Source organism: Perca flavescens, chromosome 16 (assembly GCF_004354835.1).
Source record: "Perca flavescens isolate YP-PL-M2 chromosome 16, PFLA_1.0, whole genome shotgun sequence".
Taxonomy (NCBI): Eukaryota; Metazoa; Chordata; class Actinopteri; order Perciformes; family Percidae; genus Perca; species Perca flavescens.
In genome coordinates, this window is record NC_041346.1 from 5,226,293 (window position 1) to 5,246,027 (window position 19,735).

Sequence of the window (19,735 nt, forward strand, 5' to 3'; positions counted from 1 at the left end):
GAAGTTTCCAAGGTTGAAGTTGCTCCACAGTCCACACAGCTCTCCAGAAAAATGGGCTTTGACTATTGCCAGGGGTTGTCATAAAGCGCATGCAAGTTGATCTCGAATGAACACTAAGTGTGTGTGTGTATTTGGAAATCAAATCGTATAATATAGTAATAACATAATATAATGCATATTAATATCTTATAATAATATGAATATAACATCTCACGCTATAATTACAATATGACATCTTACATTAAAACATTCTAGGCCTGACAAAGAAGTGGCTAGAATCGACTTTAAAAAATACTTTTTTTGATTGGAATCATTTGAGTAGCCTAGTCTGCAGTTCTTAGTAACGTTAAATATTTCACCATATAACATTCCAACATAATTGTGAGTTGAATTGTGAGCTAGGTATCAACACATGTAAGTTAGGCTAATAACTCAAAAACCCTTGAACAGAACGTTTTTCTTTATTTCACATTAGGTTATGCAGACAGGACATGTTGTAGATGGCTTCCGACCATGATGAAAGGGATCACATTCATCTTCAAGCGTAGATCTGTAAATAAATGAAGGAATAACGTTAACTGCAATTGGCATTGAGATGTTTTTTTTTCCATTGCCTGTATAATTTCCCCATCCCCCGTGAATATATGTATACCTCGATACCCCTACTTCATTATTTAACAACATATACTTTTCTTAAAATATCCTACGTGTTCGTGGATAAATGTTACTTCATATGAATTCACTTGCCACATACCAAAGTATTTCCAATCCATCAAAATATTTTGTTCTGATGCTTTTCATAGACTCTCTATGGGCTTCTCACTTGACTATATGATGCTTCCATGCCCACCCGATTGCCTGCAAGCTTCTCCTGGCAATATGGTACTTTGTCGACTATGCGACAGCAAGTCGCTTGGTTATGACACAATCATTACCCTATTTTTACAAAAACGTGAGATACAACGGAATGGAGCATTTTATACATTGTTGTGTTTCTTTAGAAATAAACAATGGACAAATAAAGTCTTTAAACGCTTCAGATGTAAAGTTATTCGCTGTCAAAGTGACGTCAAAATAAATGGCAGTCAATGGAATGCTAACGGTGGCTGAGTGCTAGGTAGCACCAAAATGGCGCCATAGGAGGTATGCTTTGTGGAGGCTGGCTTACCAGAGTCAGAAGCAAAAAGGAAACCGATGGCAAGAGGAGAGGGTCTTAAATATGAGAACACAAATGCAATACAACTTAACACAAATGCAATACAACGTTAAACACCTCAATGTCTCTAATGCAACACAAAGTGGGGGCAGAACACACGTATTTCACCCGGTGTGTGGCAATAACTGTACTGATAAACTGTACTAATAAACATGGTTACTATATGTCAAGCAAATGTTAAATTTATATTCTTTATAGTTTAACTTGCAACATCATCAATGGATTCCTTAGATCATCTAGTTTCATATAATATCAACTATATTTACTAGCTTTACAACGGGGCCCACTAAAAAACAGGAAACATTTGACAAGGCACCGTGGTTGGCATCCAGAAGTGTTGCATTATTGTCATCTACTGGAGAGCGCTGGGATCGTCACTTGAGACACAAGTTGTTTGTGACAACAATGGCGGAAAAACAGTCTCACAAATAGAAGGAAATTTACAAATATATTTACATTGAAAAATATTAAGTTACAAAATTATGAAATACGAGTTACAAATTAAATGCATTTGCAGATACAAATTGCTCTGCATTCATTTGTGAATTGTGTTTGTGGCTACAAATCACTCTGCATTATGTTCTGCATGGTGTTTCACAAGTCACAAATATGCGGCACAGATACAACACAGATTTACAGATACAAATCACTCTGCATTAATTTGTGCATAGTGTTTTACAAGTTGCAAATACTTTTGAGACTGTTTTAGCACCATATACAGTGTTTGAACTATACCGTGGCCTTCGGGGGAGCCCACTTTTGTGCGCTTGCGACTTACAATGACTTACAAAGTAAGTAAAACCAAAATGAATTAAACTGCCTTGTTTTCTTTTTGCCATGGCTATATGATGCTAACTGCAGAATGGATTTCAAGGACTGTGCGGCGATTAATGGCCTCCAACGTTTATATTTTTTCTTTGAATCTTTGAGTTAACATGCACTAAACATGAGTTGAATTTGCACCGCCGCGCCACCACGCCTTTATGCTCATAACAAGAATAGCATGTATAGTATAGTATATAGTATGTATACTATAGTATAGTTATCTTTATTGAAGTGAATTAGGTTCAAATCGCCGACATGCATGAATGATATTTTTGCAGTTTTACACATAATCCACAATGATCACATTACACAAAACTGAAATTGCACGTCAAAATGACACATTGTCAATATTTTTAGAGACCCCCCAAAATTTCACAAATCACGTTTTCAGGGGAGCCCATGTCTTATTAAGGGGAGCCGAGTTCCCCCTAGCTCCCCGGTAGTTTGCACCCTGACCATATAGTTGGTTTAACATTTGAGTCAGTTGAAAGCCCTGAGCATCTCAGATGCTAAACGGTGCCAAATACTTTTCACATCACCGTATCTGTGGTTTGCAGAAACGTACAATGCCAAAAAAAAATTCGGCAACTGGGAAAACATTAGAATTAATTTGGAGTTGTGTTTCTGTCCACCCAATAGATGTAAGCCCAATATTCATTCTCCTATCTCTGTTTTGTTCTCCACCAACTCCTAACGGAAATATCTTTTTCTTTAGCTGCTAAATGCTCCACTATGTTCACCAGGTAGTCTCTAACTGTGCCTGCCGTTTAGGGCTTTGCTGTTGACAAAACAATGCTGATGAAAGCCGTGAGTGAGAACCAAAACAGTAACATTTTGGGCTGTAAAACCCAATCTATGAGTTAAAAAAGTGCTGAAACGCTTCATAGAGTCAATGGGACATGCACATACACATTAAAGCAGCTTTACACTTGCAGGAATGGTTCCACGCAACAAATCAGTTTTGCTATCCCTTGGCTCAACTGTTCACAGTTACCTTTAGGAAGTGGAATCAGAGCACATCATGAAGGACAGTATCAGTCAAATTATGCTTTTCTTTTACAGTGATAACATTCTAAAAGAAAAGCATAATTTGATTGATCAGCCGTTGAAAACTCAACAATAGAAGATTTCAACAGTATTCTTTTGCAATATATATTTCTATTGAAGGAAAATGTAATACATAAAGCATAATCCCTTAAGAAATGTTCCCCCTATCTATCTATCTGTCTATCTTACATTCATCTGAACTGCTGCATGATGGACAGAAGATGTTCGCTGCGTTTCTGGATGCTTTCATGCTCCTCCTTCAGTCTTTCCTGCTCATGTGACAACTCCTCCTGAGGACCCATCAGACAGACAGACAGACAGACAGAAAGAGTTCATTTAAATGTAATGCTCCCATATTAGTGATAGGGGCAACTGCCAGTACAGCTCTGCCAGAGCTGACGTGAGGAGAGACATCAAAGCTGCCAAGTGCCAAGGAGGCCTACAAATGAAAAATTGAAGACTACTTGAACAGGAACACAGTGTGATGTGTGCTCAGGCAGGTGAACCCGAGGAAAGCTGCTGGTCGTGATGGACTACTAGGAAAAGTACTTAAAGCATGTGTTGACCAGCTTTAGGGGGTCTTCACTAAAATCTTTAAGCCATCATCATCCCTGGGTCCAAAAAGCCAACCATCGCTAGTCTGAAGGACTACATAGTGCTTTCCATTTGTACTCTGAAGTAGGATTTTCTGAGGTCAAAGTCGCAAACACGCTCCATGAACTCTGATTTTTGAGACAACCTCTGAGTACCCTAAGGTCAAAATCCAACATGGATGCCCTGTGCATCAACAGTTGTGAAAGCTGTAGTAACCAGAGGTGGTAGTAAAATATTGTACTAAGTAAAAGTACTTATGAAATATTACTCAAGTACAAGTGAAATTACCTATCTGAAAAATTACTCAAGTAAAAGTAATAAGTAGTTCATTTAAAATGTACTTTAAGTAAAAGTTACATAAAAAATAAACTGTAAAATGGGGCAGGGGATCTCTCCCATGTATTGAAAATAGGACAAGTGTTCTTAAATCCAAAACTATTTTGTTTTTAATTAAAGAAAAATCTATACAAATGTATAAACATCTATACAAATGTATACACATGCAATAACAACATAACATATGTCACACATGATATTTAAGACCCTTAGAAAGATATAATGTGCAATTTTAGTTCAGACCATCCCATAAAACGTTTTCAAACAATCAATTCAAAGTACATTGTTGGTTCTGAGTGCCATCCTTTTGTTTTTTTTATATAAATTTCATAAAGCACAATTCTTGCTAACAGAGATTCCTGAATAATAATAGTACATTAAAACAGTTTAAGATACATATTAGTAGACAGTAGTTTGTAGTCTGAGATGCATCAGATGCCTACTCTCATACTGCAGTCTTAGTGCCATCTGACAGTAGACACTGCTCTGGTGCAGCAACAATAAGAAAAACTTTGATAAACATAAAATGACATAAAATATTTCTCTGAATCTATCCCTGCACTACACCAGAGACTGAGAAAACACAGCACTCATTGAATCCTCCATAGAAATGTATGGGGTTAGTTTGTAACTTATGTTACAATACTTATGTATGGCAGTTGTCTACACATATCCCTTCTGCAGTCAAAAGTTGACATGTGAATACATCTGCCAATCATGTGGTGTGTTGTGAATATATCGTGCCAATCATGTGTTGTGATCTTGCCGCTGAAGCGAGGTTGGTATTTTGAAGCCTTGTGCACCCGCCGTTGTGGCCAAAATAGTAGTGATGGTCAAATGAAGCTTTGCGATGGCACTCTCTGTTCAAAGAAAAAGGTTAAAGGACTGGCATTTCAGTGTGTTTTCAACCCTTTTTTGAACAGCGAGCGCCATCTAGTGAGCTTAGAAAACAAAGACAGTGGTTCCTAAAGCTTCATTTTACCATCACTACAAAATAGATGCCCGGTAAGTGGCCAAAATGTGTTGCGTGATTGCCGCCGAGTGTTGGGACTTGCCTAAAAGGACTACAATCTTCTCTTGGAAACTGGAAGTGCCGAGTGACCTAGAATGCTAACCTACAATAATTAATGTCACAGCAGGCAAAGTCCCTCATGCTACAATCCTCTCCAAAAAAACTGAGCTCTCCCTTTACCATTCACATTGCTGATACATTTGATGTGACTGTAATTTCAAAAGCCTGTTTACATTCAAACCGGTGACAATTTTGGTGGGGCACAGCCTATTTGTTCAACCGAGACTAATGTTCACTGCCCAGACTAGCAGCTAGCTTCTACACACCTAAGTAGCCCGTATGAGCTAATTAGATGTATGTGAATTAATTTAGCCAGTGTCCTACATACGTTGTCCTACGGGTTGCTAGTGCTAGACAAAAATTAGCAATGCTTCGAAACATGTTGTTTTGCTAATTGGCAATTGCTATTAGTCATGAAAACTTCGTTTGAAGTACCAATGCACAAATACTTACCAAACATGCTTCTGCAGATTAAATATGGAGTTATTGAATGCTGCCAGTTCAGTCACCTTAGGCAGGCACATCTGGCATTGTATGATGCTACTATTGGCCCTCTTGAATTTAAATGAAAAACAGTCTTTCAAATGTGGCCAAGGATTTTTGTCGTTTAGGGCAGCAGAATTCAATGTTTCAGCTAGCATTTCTACTGAAACAGTCTCTGAATCGTCGTTGCTCGCCTGATCCACCTCCATCTCGTTCTCAATCTCCTACAGAAAGACTTGGCAGCCTAGATGCTGATCATTCGTCACTGTAGTGTTTCCGGGTGCGATTTATTTTCTTCCTTTCGGTTTTTGTTAGTCAAAGTTTTTACGGATGGGATTTGTAATGTAACAAATTACAATACTACAACACAATATGTAATCAAGTACATTCTAAATGACCAATTTTAAAAAACTACTTGAAAAATACAAAATACACAACAAAACTAGGGGTGCACCGAACCCAGATTTTGGGGGTTCTGCCGAATACCAAACCCACTGGTTAAGATTCTGCCGAACCCCGAACCGAAGCGAACCCTACTCCCATTCTCAACACAGTAAAGACATTAATGAAGTAAACAACGTCCACAGCAGTGCATTTTTCATTGTATGTAAAATACAATTGTACTGTAAAAAATAAAAAAGAATAGGCTACATTATGCCACCGGGAAGCTAACGTCAGTTTAGCTAACAGCTAATTCAGCTAACCGCTAGCCAACAAATAACGCATGCGCAGAATGGATCATGCAGGCAGAACGGACAGCTAGTTTCAGTCTAAAATAACGCTAAGTCAAACATAATGGGAAAAGCAGGCTACAGCAAAATTAAGACTTTACAGTAATAACAATAAAGACAAGTATTGAGTGATTGTATTTTAAATGAGCACAAGTAAAGTAGAACTGACGTAACAGCTGTTATATATGTTAACATTTGTTTTGAAGTTTTATTTTGAGGGTCTTTTAAAGTTTACATGCTGTCTCAGCGGTTAGCCGAATTAGCTGTTAGCTAAACTAACGTTAGCTTAACTGTGGAGGCTGACGGCAGACCGCTACAATCAGCTAGCGGTTAGCCAAATTAACTGTTAGCTAAAGTAACGTTAGCTTCCCAGTGGAGGCTAACGGCAGACCGCTATAATCACCTAGCGGTCCGCCCGAATTAGCTATTAGCTAAACTAATGTTAGCTTCCCGGTGGAGGCTAGTGTGGGAACAAATCGGGTAGTGTCGTAAATCCTCGTACCACAGCGCATGCGCGAACATCTTGCGCATGCGCAGAACGGATTGTGCGGGTGGAACGGATCGGGTACTGACAGCATGTTGGGTGGGTGGAATTAGAAAGCAACCGTTAGCTAACGAGCAGCAGCCGGCCGCTCGGTCGCTCCGCTCCCGCTGTAGGAAGACTCATTTACCGAGAAAACAGCTGACAGCCTGGGAGAGGCACGGTCTGGTTAACACAAGTTTTTAGCTGTGACTGTCCTTCCTTTGCCGTACCTGAAGTTGCTGTCTGGAGATGCACAACTCGTATTCTTTCGGATGTTTCATACACAAATATCTTAACAGCGGCGAAGTTGTGTATTGTTTAGGGTCCTCGCCACCACAAGACCAATTGGCATTGCAAATTGAACATGTAGCTGGACTTGAATCGCCTTCTTTTGACTGAAAGTACTGCCAAACAACACTTTTTCTGCTCACAAGTTCCATTTTCACTTTCTCACAGCTTACTGCCGTTGCTAGGTTGCTACTGCATTCCATCTAGCTACAACTACATCATTACGTTGACCACGTAACTCTACAAAGAGTAATGAAGTAACAAGATAGTTCAGTCCAAGATGGCGGAGTGGCGGAGCTGCAGCTCTGTCATGGGTGCGTTTGTTTGCAATGGAACGTTCTATTGAGTTTCGCCTCTTGTTACTTCTATACTCTTTGGCAAGAGCAGAAACTCAACACAACGTTCGCCTCTTTTTCTCGAGTTTCGCCTCTCGTAACTTCTCTTTGGTACCGTTCGGTTCGGTCTAAAAAAATTCTAACGTTTGGCAGTACCCGAACTCCGTCAAAAAGCCCAAAGTTCGGCCGAATTCCAAACCGAACTCTGGGTTCGGTGCATCCCTAAACAAAACTACTCAATACAGTAACATGAGTAAATGTATTTGGTTACTTTCCACCTCTGGTAGTAACACAGTTATTAGCACTTCTGTCCTATTTGTGGCTCACTAAATCAGTCGTACACACAGTCATGTCCAACTTCTATCTGTGGACATGTTGTTACGCTGTTTGTGTGCACCATAGACTGTCATGCCTAGGTCCTGTGTCAAGTTAATGTTTTCTATTTATTTTAATAGTTCTGATTGTTCTTACCACTCCCTGTTTTATTTTGAGACTTACCATCTTGTCTCGTTTCAGGTCTGTTAACTTCCTAGTCTTTGCATCAGCCTTCCCGCCATGTGTGATTACCTTCCCCCACTTCAATGTTTTTCACCTGTGTCTTTTTATCTCCCCTGTCCTTGTGTATTCATACACCTCAGTGCGAGATCGTCTTTCTTCTGTTTCAGCATTTGAGCATTTATCCCCGATTCCAAGTATTTCTAGTTTTCCTGTATTCCTGTGTTTTGACCTCTGCCTTGTCTTGGATTACCCTGTTTGCTTTTTGCTCTGGATACCGTTGCTTGTGAGTTTTTGATTACTCCAGATAAACCTGTTTGGATTGAATCACCTGCGAGTTGTGCTTCTGTGGGTCCATCTACCTATGTGCGTGATAGTGATGTCCAACTTCTATCTGTTGACATGTTGTTACACTGTTTGTATGCACAAAAAACAGCGTAATGTGCTGTTATCAACTGGTATTGCTAACAATGGCTAACCTGGCTAGAGCAATCCACACAATGAAAAATCTGACTTGTAAATGAAACACATTCATTTTGGGTTTGACATCATTTCCAGCTCTGGCTTCCGAGTTCTGAGGTTAATGGAACCAGAGGTGGGACCAAGTCCCTGTTTTGCAAGTCACAAGTGAGTCTCAAGTCTTTGCACTGAAGTCCCAAGTCAAGACAGGCAAGTCCCAAGTCAAGTCCCAAGTTCAGACTAACCAGTCTCAAGTCAAGTCCCAAGTCCTAAACGTTGTGCTTTGAATCCTGAATATAACATAATGCAAACTTTACCAAATGCTGAATAATAATACATTGTATTTACACAATATTACACTTATTGCCTTTTCAAATGTGTATTTATTTTTTTAAACAAGTCTGGGACCTCTGGATTCCCCTGTGTTTTCTGTTTGTTTCCCTGTCTGTCTTTCCCTATGTCTCCTCCCCTGTATTTGGTGTTTTTTTAGCAACAGGAGCAACATTAGGCTAACTAATGCTGCCCTCCATCAAGGGTAGATACAATTAGAGAGAGCTAACATATATTGCTGAATGTTTGATTTAAAGGACAAATCCGGCGCAAAATGAACCTAATTACACATGTCTACCGAGTCGACCGTTCTCTTGGATTTGTTTTAATGCTAATCGAATGTGACCAGTTTTAGCGCAAACCACTGATTAGCTTATAACGCTAGTCGTCGGGGCATGGGTAAAGTAAAAAGAAATCGCTATTTCTATACCACTAACAAGGATCAAAATAGCACCACACTTCCACAGTAGCATAATGAGGGTCCCTACATGTAAACCAAAGCATTGACAACTTTGTAAGTGTACAAACAAAAAGAAAGTTTAGAAAGACGTATACGTGCGGGCACCATCTTGGGAAAACAGTCACAACCAGTTGAACGATGAACGGCATGCTTGAGTTATGTTACTGGTTACTGGTTGTACAGCGTTCTCAGAGAACGGTCAACTCGGTACACATGTTATTAACCCCTAGGTTCATTTTGCCCCGGATTTGTCTTTAATAAAACAAGATTATAACTACCAACTGCCTAACTATTCTACCCCGATGCCGCCATTCAGGCTTGTCAAGACGGCCGCCACCTTAAATCAGGGATTCCAGGGGGTCTGACAGTAGCGGCGAAGGCGGTATCTAACATTACTGTGAATATTTACCCAGCCAGCAATTGCGGATGGGTGCAGGCTGAAGCCTATGCATACCTCTAGCTAAGGCTCAAAACTAGATAGCATAGAGTCAGACATAATTTTTTTAATGAAGGGAGTAACGTTAACGCTAAAAATATCGCTGCCATAACGTTAGCAGATTGCAGGCCGTAATGGTAATGTTAACGTTGCTATTTAACGTTAACTCTAAAGCCGATTTTTCACCTTGTTTCGGGTGAACATCAGAGTAAGAGTTAAGATGGGGAACCCACTGAACCCACAAAACTTGACGTTAATGGCCGACATGGCACCTCTGTTAATACAAAATTCACTAAATGAAAAAATATATGTATAACAATTTAACGTTACCCTGGACTTATCGTTGTTTGTGCAGCTTCATATGTCTAATGTTGTTGCATCTGCATCTGTGATTTTCGATCTGCATGTTTTGCAGGTAGCAAAAAGTTTTTTGTGCCACCACATAGTCCTTGTAAGCAAAAGAAATGATCTTTGGTGGTGTCATTATTTCTAAATGGCACTCAGCAACGTAAATTCTTCCAGCTTTTCTCCGGTCTGCAGCCAGGTTGTCAGAGATTAGCTAAAGTGGATCTGGGAAATGATGCGTTCATAAAGTATCAACCTGGTAGGAATTAATAGCGTCAGTAGATTCTAAAACAGAAGTGAATTTATTTGTAAAACACGTTTTAAATTAAATACTTTTTAATCTTTGAGTTTGGAGAAAGGTATCAAGTCTTGTTATAAGTCAAAAGGCTCAAGTCCAACTGAAGTCACAAGCCATTGGTGTTAAAGTCCAAGTCGAGTTGCAAGTCTTTTCTGATTTTCTCGAGTAGAGTCTAAATTCATCAAATGTGTGACTCGAGTCAGACTCGAGTCACACATTTGATGAATTTCATCAAATCAAAAAGTCATGTGACTCGAGTCCACACCTCTGAATGGAACGCACTAACAGTCCAATTGCATTCACTTAAATAGTCATGGAGTTTTTTGAGAGACTTGTCTCACAGCACATCAAAGCCAATATTTATATTTGTGCCAATATATTAAAACAAAACTTTCTAAGTATTAAACAAAAATCACAAACTGAAGCAAAAACAATTGTCATCTCAAAAGTAAAACTTATAACTTATAAAACAAACAAAAATATTTGTGTAATCGTAAACTATTAGTCTTTTACTTGTTGATAATATGTCCTTTAGTTTAAAGTTCCCTCTGCTTTTTTGTCACTGCCCAGTCTGCTTTCTGTCAGCTTTGTGGTTTCGCTCCCACCTTTCTCATTTGCGCTTGAGTGACAGCTCAGTGCTCAACCAAACTGTTCAGTGCAGGTCATTTTTGGTAACTGGCAGCAAGAGTTTGTGATCTCAGAATCTGAGGTTAAATGTGCGCAAATGTGCGCAACCTTGTTGCTTGCTGCTTTTGTGCAAGTGTAAAAGAGTAAAAAATTTAGTGTATTGTTATATATGATTTTCACCAAAAATGAACAGCCTTGTTTAATAGTTGTGAATGGAGCCACTTTTGGCCATTTGGTGTACTACAGATCTGCTGTGTATAGTCTTGCGTTACTTCCCTACCCAATCAGAGAAGCTGTATACTTTTGATCGGGTAGGTTCAGTGTACAAAGTACTTCACCCAGTATCAGTTTTCTAAAAGTAAATTGATGTTTAGGTTGATAACTTTGATGTATCTCATGCACTGTAACAATCGTATTGCATTTTGCATGGTTTGACAGAAAGTTTGTTAATGTTTTTTTTTTTGCTAGCCGTAAACTCCGCTAGTCACATCCATACATTGGAAGCAATATTACTCAGTGTCTCTGTGTATCATGTGTGTATGTTTAATCTCAGTATAGTTTCGGTATATGTATGAGACAACAGCGTATGTTAAGCGAGTATTCCCGAACGTTAATTAGTTGTCGTTCCATGTGTGTTAACATTCTGTCTGGCGTGCTTCGCTTGCTAGGGAGCACTGATAGTGTACAATGGGTTATTGACGTAGTACATGTAGCCTATGTAACGCAATGCATTCTTTATATTTTGCTTGTGCAGATGCTGTAAATGTGTACACCAAAGCCTGAAAACAATGTTCTGATTTATTTTCCAAAGGTATGTTTTAATCAAGTGTTGTAACTTTATGCACTTAGGCTGCAGTTATGCCATTCTATATGAGAAGTTTAAAAGTTATGATTCAGATGATGGTTTTGTATGCATTTTCTATTGCTGAAATTGCTGTGATTGGCAGAGAAGCTGTATACTTTTGATCAGATGCTGTAAATGTGTACATCAAAGCCTGAAGACAATGTTCTGATTTATTTTCCAAAGGAAAAATAAAGAAAGAAGAAAAATTCAACATTTCACCTCTGTTCCCCTGATGCTTGACCATTGTTACACAAGCCCTATCCGTGGCATAATTGTGTAAAATGTTACATTCAGAGGTGTGTTTATATAGGCAGGCTTTTGAACCTTACATCTGTATCTCTTGGTGTTGCAGTAGAAATCAAACTGTGGCAACTAGCACAATAATGGGAAAATTTCAGAGCACCCTTCCTGGAAAGTCAAGCAACCCCTTTAGCACTAGCAAATCAAAATCTCTGGTGCCACCACTGGGGTCGGCTGGGGGATGTGGTGGGCAGGTTACTCCCACTTAAGAAATCTTCCTAAGGACCTTTGTGTACAGCAAGGAAATGGAAAAAAGCTATTGTGAATTGTTGTTTGTGTGTTTACTGACTCTGAGTCTGCAGAGCTCCTTCCTCTCTTGGTCGTTCTCCTCGGCTCTCGCTCGCAGCCACGCCTCATTTTGAGAGCGATGTCTGTCCAGCATCTCCTGCAGCTCCTAACACACACACACACACACACACACACACACACACACACACACACACACACACACACACACACACACACACACACAAAGCATGCCCAAAAGCATTTTATAATGCTAACTTGTAAGCATTAGCATGTTAACATGATAACATTCTTAAGATAGTGTTAGAATTACAGTTAATTTATTAAATTAGATATATTAGACTGTGTTTTAATTGGTTGAGATTTGATTGGAGGAAGTGATGAACCTGTTGCTGTTGTTGTCTATAGGCTTCATGAGCTTCTTTCTCTCTTTGCAGAGCAGTAACAGCTTGAGAAACCTCTGACTTTTCTCTAGAAAAAAGAAATTCAGCCATAAAATAATCCATACATTATTCAGATATTCAGAGTGTCAATAATGAGTCAACCAGATGATCTCCTCAAAGTGACCCAAACTATATCAGTTTTTTACTGAAGTTACATCTGTGTGAAACATTTTTCAATCAATCAATCAATCAATCAATCAATGTGGTGTGGTATTAAACCCTTCTTTAGTCAGTTAAAACCAAGCCAGTCAACACGGGCTGATCACTGGTCCTGAAAATTCAGATACGATCTGGGTCACAACCCAGGAGCGATGTATACTAACTTCCTCACAAGCTGGAAATGGGTGGAGGGTCATATTCAGCAAACATGTAACATTGTCACATACTTCAGTCCAGCAGTACACCACTAGAACTAGTGTTTTGGCTCTCTGCAGCCTGTGGTTGCTGCGCTGCAAATTTGAGCAGAAGAGCGTGGCAATGCTGTGGATGACACAATTAAATAAAACATATTTTCATGCGTTAATGTTCTAATGGTGGGTTTTCACAGACAGCTTTTTTTAACTGCATTGGCTCTGCAAAAGATGACTTGGAGTCAATTTTGGAGAAGGGGCAGAGCGGTGAACATACGGGCATTTTTGCCAATGTTAGCAGACTTTGATCATACCGCTGTTCAACTCCATAGGGAATGAATTTAACCGCTCAGCTCTGCCATTATTAAAGTTCCCTGTGAAAACCCACTGTAAAGCACAGTGAGACACAAAGCTACCGGTATGTATGTTGACTTGTTTTTTTTTTTTTTTTTTTTTAAAATCTTGCCATTTTTAGTGTGTAGCTTTCTAGCTTGAAGTTTGCTGTTATTTCCCGTAGCGAAGGGATTTGGGAACGGCGACAGACAGAGAGCGGACATCCTGCAATTGAGCCACGCGCTGGATGTCAGGCTTTATCCTGGAAATAGTTCCATTGATCCAGACTAACCGCCTCAACATGGAGAAAAGCGGTTCGGCTCTTTAATGATTCTCCTATACTTATTTTTACTTGTATTATTATGTATTGTGTATTATGTATTATGTAAATGTAAAACAAACTAAACAACCGTACCGAACCAGTTTTTGGAACTCCTGGTCCAGCAGAGTAAAGGCTGTCTGGATCGTTTTCATTGCCTGATCTCGAACTGCACTGAAGTCTCTGTGGACAAACACCTGCAAGAGGAAACATCACATTATGCTAACTGTGTTATAATTAGTGTAAGCAGACAGTATATGAACTATTAAGACCACTGCCACAACTACTACTTCAACGACGACTACTGCTACAACTGCTACAGTTACTATACTGCTACTGCTACATCTACTACTGCAATTACCACAAGTAGCGCTACTAATGCTGCTGGTACTACTGCTGCTATTGCTTCAACTACTACTACTACTCCTACTACTACTACTGTCCCACTGCTCCACATACTGCCACCACAACTACCAAAACTATTTCTGCTAGAACTCAGTGTTGCCAACTCTTTTTCAATTAAAGTAGCTAGCATTAGCTCCAAAAGTTGCTAGATGATGGCATACATTAATTTGCATAATGGTGACATCCTCGTGCATAATTTGCATTAGCTTGATGGCAGTGTCGGCTGACTGCCTGCTAAACGAAGCAACAGTGGGAGAGGGTTAGTTACTGCTACTACTGCCACAAGTGCTGCTGCTACAACTGCTACACGGTGTGTGTGTGTGTGTGTGTGTGTGTGTGTGTGTGTGTGTGTGTGTGTGTGTGTGTGTGTGTGTGCATGTGACGTCCTTACCTGTGCATAAGCTGCTGTGTTTCTGGACTGGTTGAACGGTTCAGACTCGCTCAGCTCATAGCGGACATTGGGAACCTTTGTGGGAGTGAAGCTGTTGTTGTCAAAACCAAAATGAAACCCAATTGTTAAAGCTGAGAGATGAGACTCAAACAGAGCATGACATTAGGCTGGAACTGCAGGCAGACAGACACTGCACACACAAAAGAAACAGAAACACAGTTGTGTATAGCAGCTGCTGACCTGTGGCTGACGACCTGTAGACCAAACTCTGACAGGATCTCCTTCATCACTGTGGAGAAAATGTCCTGTTTTTGTAAATTTTTACACAACTACTTCAACACCATGACTGGCTTTAAGGTGAGATGGTCTGAAAGTTTGTGCCTTTCTTCCCATTTGTACTAGTCTAGTACACAAAATTGAAATATTGAAAAGATTAACATGACACTACATCTGTAAAGTGCCCTGAGATAACTTCAGTTATGAGATGAGACTATAAATAAATTGAATTAAAGAATTAAAGACACAAGCCGTGGGGCGTGGAGCAGCTAGGCAGGAAGTGAAAACAGCGATAACTTACCAAAAGACACACCCCCCTCATATTGTATACACATAAGGTTACCCAATACATACTTGTGCAGATGCTCTGACATGCAAATCCCTATTTTTATTAACAGAATTAAATATTTTAGAGAACTCACAAACAGCAAGAGTTCCTTGTTCATTGATTTGCACTATGCATCAAGACAATTCAACTCTTGCAGCAGGCAGGTGTGTGCATGTGACAAGCAAAAATAAATTTAGATTGTTGCTGCTATAAACACTGCAGCTTCAGGCCCTAATATATCAGTATAAGTATATTAATAAAATAAACATGAATAATGTACCTGGTTGTCTCTCTGAGGGGTTAATTAGTTTCATCACCTTCAGGTCATTAAACTCCTGCTCTTCATTCTTTCCTCCAAATACATACAGCTGTCAAACAGAAAAGTTAGATTTTATATTATAAGCCATGACAATAATAGACATAAATTATAAATTTTAAAATATTTAGCGGCACCCTGACATGGCTATGGAGGATGAAGGCAGTGTGTCCGTGTCGTCGGGCCGGAGGAATCCCAACGTACAGAGGAACCTTCCATTTCATCTTAGCTGAAGAGACATAATGTGAAATAATTGAAGAACATATCTCAATCCTTTGAACTTCAAATAATTTATATTCACGTTTGTCAGTTAATCTGCCGCGTTTCACTCACAAATACTGAGTTTATGGATTTCTTTAGAAGATGTCAACATGCCGTCCTCATTTGTTGTTTTGCCACCAAACAGGTAGATATCCTCCATTAAAAATAAAGAAAATTACATTATAATCAAAACAGCAACGAACAATGGAGAAATTATCCATGGATGGCATAACATATTTTTACTATAGCTACTTCTATAACATCTCCTTTACTTTCCTTTTATATTCTTTAGTAGTAGTACAGTATATGCACTTTCCCAGGGAGCACTTGAACAGGCTCATCAGACTAAACTATGACAAAAACATAATGTGTTCAGTTTCCTAGGGACTGGGATGATGCTTTGCCATTTTTGCTTTTTGCCATGAGAGACTCTATGAGTGAATCTACGGGTTTCACTCATTATGAGCTTGTGTTTGTGCATGATGTTAGGAGCCCCCATTAGTTGTTTAAGGGACAGCTTCTACAATCTGAGTTAGTACCACCCAGTACAACCATGTTGCAGTATTTTCTGAGTTCAAAGGTCACTTGTGGTCTGCATAATGCGGTTTAATTTAAAATAAAAAAAACACAACAGCTAGAACAGTCACTATTTTTGCAGCACAAAGCTAAGGCTTCAGTATTTCCCATTATCATGTTGTACGCTCGTGATGACTCATCACATTACGTGACGTCTAGTGCAAAATAACAGGCGGACCATAATTGCAGATGCAAAACGCCTCTGCTCATTAAAATATCATATCAGCATATCTCAAAAACAAACAAAAATTACATAGTGTAATGGGTATGACGTTGATAATTTGCGCGGGAAGGGACGGTTGGGTTTAGCAAAAGTGACACGCAGGACACGAACCCCGGTCTCCGCGGTGAAAGTCCTGTATTGTCTTACCCATCCACACCCAATCACGCTCCCTACGCGGAATTTTGACCTTTCATACTACTCGCTACCTTTGTCGCTCTTAATACTACGCTATCTACATATATTCAATATAAATGCAATCCATTTAGGTCAGAGTATACGTGCTACTAACACTTTAAGGGTTGTACCAGCTGTAATTGTTCTAAGGTAGACGTAAGTTACAACTTAAATCTTACACCTCATAGGAGTAAAGACAGGTGGGATAACTTGGAGGATGTGGAAGGGTGACTGGCTTTTTTGCATCAGCAATGTGTACTCCAGGATAGTTTACACCCCTTGGATATCTATGATGATTTTGATTAATACTCCCGCTTTCATTTTCCACGAGCGGAGATACAGACCCGACCTGCTGGCAGCAGAATTGGTTTGATGAAGTCTGTGTTTACCATCCATTGTTTTGATTGAGAGACCCCTAGCGGCAGAAAGTTACATATTGGACGTTTAAATTTGTATAGTCATCACTAATCATAATGCTTTGTCCTAATTTATATACCTTGTTGATTAACATTACCAATGTTAACTTTATTTAGCCATAAGCCTCTTTGCTCTTGCGGAGCAAAATGTTCAAAGACAATTGGGCATGAAAGACAACAGGGTTATAATAATAATAAACACTACATAGTGCTTTTTACTGATTGGCCATGGGAAGTGAACATCATTTTCTGCGACAATATGGTTAGTGTGGACTTTACACCAGTGTAATTAAGATGAATGTTATGTCACTGTGGTGCAACCAAACATCCACAAAAATTTGGTAGGAAACTTATTGGTTTCAAGGTATTGTTTACTATGGGCTTTACACCCTAACTTAAGAGAGAACTTAGACTCGCAGATGGTGCAACAGGCTGCAGAACTGGGAAATCCTTTCACTGGTCATCAAACGATAAAGTGTGTGGGCTCCGACAGGACTTCATGGTGCATTCAGGTGGCCTTGTTAATGGTGCATATAATTTCACCTAGTAAACTCTGAAAAACTCAAACTGTTGTTGTAAAGTACCCTTCTGCTCTCTAGTGGCTCTAATTGTGGCATGTCTGTCACTGTTGAAAAAAAGAAGTTTCAATTGAAAACTAGAACTGCAAGCAGTTATGACGGGGTCTAAGACTCGCGCCAGTTTCCCCCGACAGCAGTTGCCCCTGACGACCCGGTGAGCGTGCGAAAGTGGGACCCGAAGCAAAACAGTGGAGAGGCAAACGTCGGGAAATATCGAGAGGTGTGAGCCGCAAGGTTATGCGGTACATTGCCGTTGCAAGTATCCTAGAGCCCTAAAGGATTTTCTGGTTTTATTTTCTATAAAAGCTTGTAAAACATCAACCCTGTTGTCCATAGTCAATTTATGAACTGTCTACAGGAAAAACTGGACTATTCGAAAAGTTGTGCTGCAGTGAGGTCACTTGAATGTTAAAAAGGTTGTAAGACCATAAAGACAAATGAATAAATAAAATGGAACATGAATCTCACTTGATACATAGCAATGCCACACAAGCATTTGTGTTGTCTAAAACAGTTCTATATATTTGGAGTCATCCAGTGCAAAAATAAATATATTGAACATTATAACTCATATAAAAGACAAACTATTTAAATTTTTTACATGCAATGTATCAATCTTGGATGTAACAGTATGGATTAATTGCACAAAGACCCCGAAAAACTCTGGACTTCTAGACTGGATGCAAAACCTTCTGTAAGGGCTAGGAATACAACTAAGACATCAGCAGATATGGTCAACTGTTAGCTTTTCGCTCCAAAAGACTTAGAATTATAAAGTTATAAAGTTATGAATCAGAAGTGCCGTTTGGAGTTGTACACAACATGCTTGACCTCAGAAGGGGTTAAAAGGCCCAAACTGGTCTATGTTGACTATAGTGGCCCCTAATGGCCGATCTTTAGAAAATTTGGTACAGAGCCTCGGAGCGCCATGCCGAACAAGCATCACAAGTTTCGTGTTGATAGCATTTACTGTGGCAGAGATATTGCAATTGCAAATTTCCCATTTAAATGCATTGAGTTATTGGCCAAAACATATAAACATTGATTATAGCGCCCCCTTAGGCGCACCCATATCAATCCTCTACTCTACTCCCTTCACTGGCTTCCTGTAACCTACAGGATCCAATTCAAAATTCTTACTATAACCTAAAGGGCTCTACATGGTAAGGTTCCTGATAATCTTGCCAACATAATTCACTTAGCACTTTAGCTCCAAAAGACTGTAAGTTTCTACTAGTTATAGTTATAAAGTTATTAAGTTATGAATCAGAAGTGCCCTTTGGTGTCATATACGACACGCTCGACCTCAGAAGAAACAAATACACGTTGATTATAGCGCCCCCTAATGGCCGATCTTTGACAAATTTGGTACAGAGCATTGTAGTGGGATGTTGAACAATAATCTCAAGTTCTTTGCTGAGAACATTTAATTTGGCCGAGATATGATAAATGTGTGTGGTAGCTATCTAGGAAAATTTGTTTGGTCGACAATTGCGCATACTTTAACGTACTCCAAATTTCGTAAAAATTGGATGAGCTGTTCATGAGATATAAACTTTTTGTACTTGTAGCGCCCCCTAGTCGTCAATTTTCGTAACATGTGTGGGGCACCTCCAGAGGGTCACGGCAAACAAGAATCTAAAGTTTCGCGTTGATAGCATTTATTTTGGTCGAGATTTGGCAAAGTTAGTGTTTTCATAGTTAGCTACACACATTTGTTAGTGCGTAATATGTGCAATTTTTATCCTATCACAATTATATAGCTATATAAGGCGATTCAGTTGGATCCAGGGAACGCGTGGATATATGGTTTTTGAATGTGCAATATATAGTTTGGGTGTTATAGGCACAAACACGTTTTTTCTACTATTGCACAACCTAGTGGTGGAAGTGGGTCAATTGTTGTGCCTGAGGTCCTTGCGGAGTTTTGGACCAGTCCTGAAAATGGCACCTCCCCAACATTTACGGTTTGGGCTGTAGCGGGAGTTTTACGCAGAGAAGAATAATGGAAAATAATAATAATCCTTAGTCCAAGCCCTGCTGTGCGAATGGCGTA

At 39.5% G+C, this 19,735-nt stretch overlaps 1 long non-coding RNA gene across 1 annotated transcript; it reads right to left on the reverse strand.

Annotated features, from left to right (window-relative positions):
• Positions 1-12,354: 12,354 nt before the first annotated feature.
• Positions 12,355-13,886, reverse strand: LOC114570481 (uncharacterized). Its single transcript, XR_003694528.1, has 3 exons — positions 13,832-13,886; positions 12,677-12,761; positions 12,355-12,438 (listed from the first exon to the last, which is right to left on the reverse strand). It is a non-coding gene; the product is annotated as an uncharacterized LOC114570481 (long non-coding RNA).
• Positions 13,887-19,735: the final 5,849 nt, after the last annotated feature.